The 3,485-nt window shown below is 38.2% G+C and overlaps 1 pseudogene; it reads left to right on the top strand.

The window, feature by feature from the left end:
• The first annotated feature begins 1,267 nt into the window (after nt 1–1,267).
• On the top strand, nt 1,268–1,933 carry LOC101087381 (annotated as a pseudogene).
• Nucleotides 1,934–3,485: the final 1,552 nt, after the last annotated feature.

Raw genomic sequence — 3,485 nt, 5'->3', positions numbered from 1 at the left:
TAAAGTATCCCTGGGATATTTGTCGCCCAGACCCACCTATGTGTCTTATAATGAATGATTTGTTTCAAATTCAGAATTAGCTGTTACTGACACTAGGCTCAGGGGTATAACTTTTATCTTGTGATCAATCAGTTGTGTATCTCAACCAGGCATTGGCCCCCCTTTCTATAGAGCATTCATAGGAAAAGCTATACCCTGTGAAATATATGCAATATATGAATGGGTCAGGTGGTCACTTGTGTGGAGGAAGAACAGTCACTATTTGAGGATCAGTTGCTATTTGAAGATTTGAATTATTGAGGCCCACAACCCTAAATGCAGATGGCTCACTAGGACTAACAGGATACTTGAGTTCCTGCTGCTGCCTATGCCTGTTACCAAAAAAGATCCTCATCCTGAGGATAATCATGGACAAAATGACAATGACACTCTTGTAGCATACCAAGAGATTAATTCAAACTCAAATTAAGCCCATGGTCCTTAAACCCTAAAAAACAAAACAACAACAACAAAAAAAACTATTGTGATGTGGGAGGCCCCTAACCCTCATGATACCAATTTGAGGCTCTCTGCAGAAATAAGTTTATAAGTAAATAGGGTAGGGATAATGTCTCCAAATATATGGAGAGAGAAAAAGAGAGCGAGTGGGGGGAGGAGTGGAGGGAGGGAGGGAGAGAGGGAGAGAAATAAGGATTAAGGAGTGCTCTTGTGATGAGCACCAGGTGTTGTATGGAATTGTTCAACCACTGTATTGTACACCTGAAACTAATATCACACTGTGTTAACTATACTGGAATTAAAACTAAAAAAACTTAAAAAAAAGAGAAGAGGAGAGGAAGAAGAAGGAGGAGGAGACAAAGGAGGAGGAGAAAAAGAAGAAGGGAAAAGGTGGATATAGAAAGGAGAAAAAGAAACAAAGGTCCAGAATCTGACCCAGTTGTAAAAACAACATTTACTAAATGAATTCATACAAGAAAAAGGTAAAGGGCCACTAACTGGCATTTGTGCATCTATAGCATAGGTACTGAATTAATTTTAACAGCTGCTGAAGTGCAAAATTGGCAAAACTTCATGGCCTTAATTCTGGGGCTCCACTTGCAGTTATAATTTGGATCGCACTAAATTTATGCATGGTGGGATAGATAATTTTATGTTTCAAATTGGAGGGTGTTTTGGGATGAGATTAAACATTCAGCAGCCTTCCCCACTGCGGAGCAGGGGGAGCCAGGCCTGGAACCTCTCCCTGGGGCCCTGATGGTGGAGGTTGATATGCGCAGTGATCATGGCAGCACCTGGATCCAGCAACAGCACCGTGCTGTTGCGCACCACAAAACACTTGGTGCTGAATTACTTCTCCAGCGGGGACCTGCTCCAAGACAACGTGCTTTGGGGCACAGAAGTTGGTGTGTTAGCCAACACTTTCATTGACCAAGGGAAGCTCATGCCAGATGATGTCATGCCTTGGCCGGACCTTCATGAGCTAAAAAACCTCACCCAATTTAGCTGACAATTGTATGGTTTTCCAAGGACACTTCCACAGGCAGAAGCCCTGGATGGAGCTTATCAAGTAGACACAGCAATACATCTGAACGTGGCCTTTGAGGTCATTAAGCAATGTCTCACTGCTTGCTGGATTCATCTAGCCAGAGGCTGAGTCTACAACATCGATTTAAACCCTCCCAAGACTGTGAGCATTGATGACTGGAGTGGAGAGCCTCTCATTCAGTGTGAGGATGATAAGCCAGAGTGAACTGTCGAGAGACTAAAGGCTTACAAAGTCCAAACAGAGCCAGTCCTAGAATTTTACCAGAAAAGGGGGTGTTGGAAAAATTCTCCGGAACAGAAACCAACAAGATCAGGCCCTATTTCTATGCTTTCTTACAAGCAAACAAAAGTTCCACAAATAAGCCTGAAAGCATCAGCTACTCAATGAGGAAAAGTGCATATAACTAGTACAATAAGCAGATGCCCCTCATTTGTGCATTTAGAAACTCCTTGTCCTAAGAGTGGCTTGTATGACTTCTTTGAAAATTATATTAGTTTCTCTTGTACTGATTTTCTTCTAGAAATTAAGGATGTGCCAAATAGGTCTGATACTAAGATTAATCTTTCCATCTGGTGTGTTTTATTGAGTTATCTTCTTTGGGTGTGCAATTCAAAAACATCAGATATGTCTTAACTTTTGAAAAATCTTCTGAAGCATAATTAGAAGAGCAATTGGTAGTAATATAACTTTTGTTAAGAAGAGTGGTTGATAAAAAGCTTCTTATTTTTCTGGAAAAGTTAAAAAAAATCCTATGCCATTTGGGGAAATATTTCATCAGAGAAATTTGCATAGACTAATGCCAAAAAACTGGCATCATTAGCACTGTGCTTCATGATTTTGTGAGACACCATGTCTATCAAATTTCAGAAAAAAAAGCAACTGGATGTGCAGATTAGTTTCAGGATGCAAATTCACTGCTGCCTTTACACTAAGAAATTTAAAACTTAGCCACATATGCAGTATTTATTTTGTTGTTAAACATAATTTCAGTTTACTCGAAAGTTTCAGTCTTATAAAATTGTATTACATTAGCATATGGGAAAGCATTACTTTCTGTGACATGTTTTCTTTTGAGAATACATGTGTATTGAGGAAAAGGATTTATGTTAGAAATAGACATTAGAAGTTCTTGCAAAAGCACCGAAGCTGAAGTTGCAATGGAAAATGTAATTATAGTCTTACATTTTCACCTGTTACTCAGGTTAAGAAGTATGTGCTTTAGGATTTGCCAGTTTCTTTTTTTGATCACTATGTATGATCTGCCATGATGACTAACAAAGTATGAAAAGAGAAAAGAGAAAGAGAAAGACAGAAAAAGAAAAAGAGAAAAAGAGAAAAAGAAAAAGAGAAAGAAAAAGAAAAAGAAAAAAAAAAAAAGAAAACCCCTGGCCCTAAGTAAAGCAAGTATACTTTCTCATTAGGAAATAGAAATAGGTCAGGTATGCCTGGGGAAAATTACCTTGACATACATAACAATCATAATTAGTAAACAGGTACAGTAGTTAAAAGGATTTACATGGCAGTTTAAAAAAAGAACAGGAAAGTAACTGAGTTTCCTGAAGGAGTTCTTTATTCTCAAAGAATTTGACACCTGCTAACTTTTACTGTTATCCATCATCTGGCAGAGAAAGAACTCTGTGTATGTAACTTGAGTAGCCACTTAAAAATGGAGATGATTTGATTTTTTAATAGCACAACAAGGATATATGCTTATATCATATGGATGGTGGTAAGAAGACTGGGACAATGAGAAGTAGACGATTAACCCAACTACATCTTCAATGGAGTCTTTACTCTTACTTTACTTGCTGCTAAATCACATAGGTCAAGCCCTTGTACAAGTTTTAACTGCCTTTGAACATTTGACTCATTTTGAACATTTATCGTATTCTCAGCACTTAAAATACAAATGTCAGCAAGAACGTGGTTCTTTATGTAT

This window comes from Felis catus, chromosome X, assembly GCF_018350175.1.
Source record: "Felis catus isolate Fca126 chromosome X, F.catus_Fca126_mat1.0, whole genome shotgun sequence".
Classification (NCBI taxonomy): domain Eukaryota; kingdom Metazoa; phylum Chordata; class Mammalia; order Carnivora; family Felidae; genus Felis; species Felis catus.
This window is presented reverse-complemented; position numbering and strand designations above follow the sequence as displayed.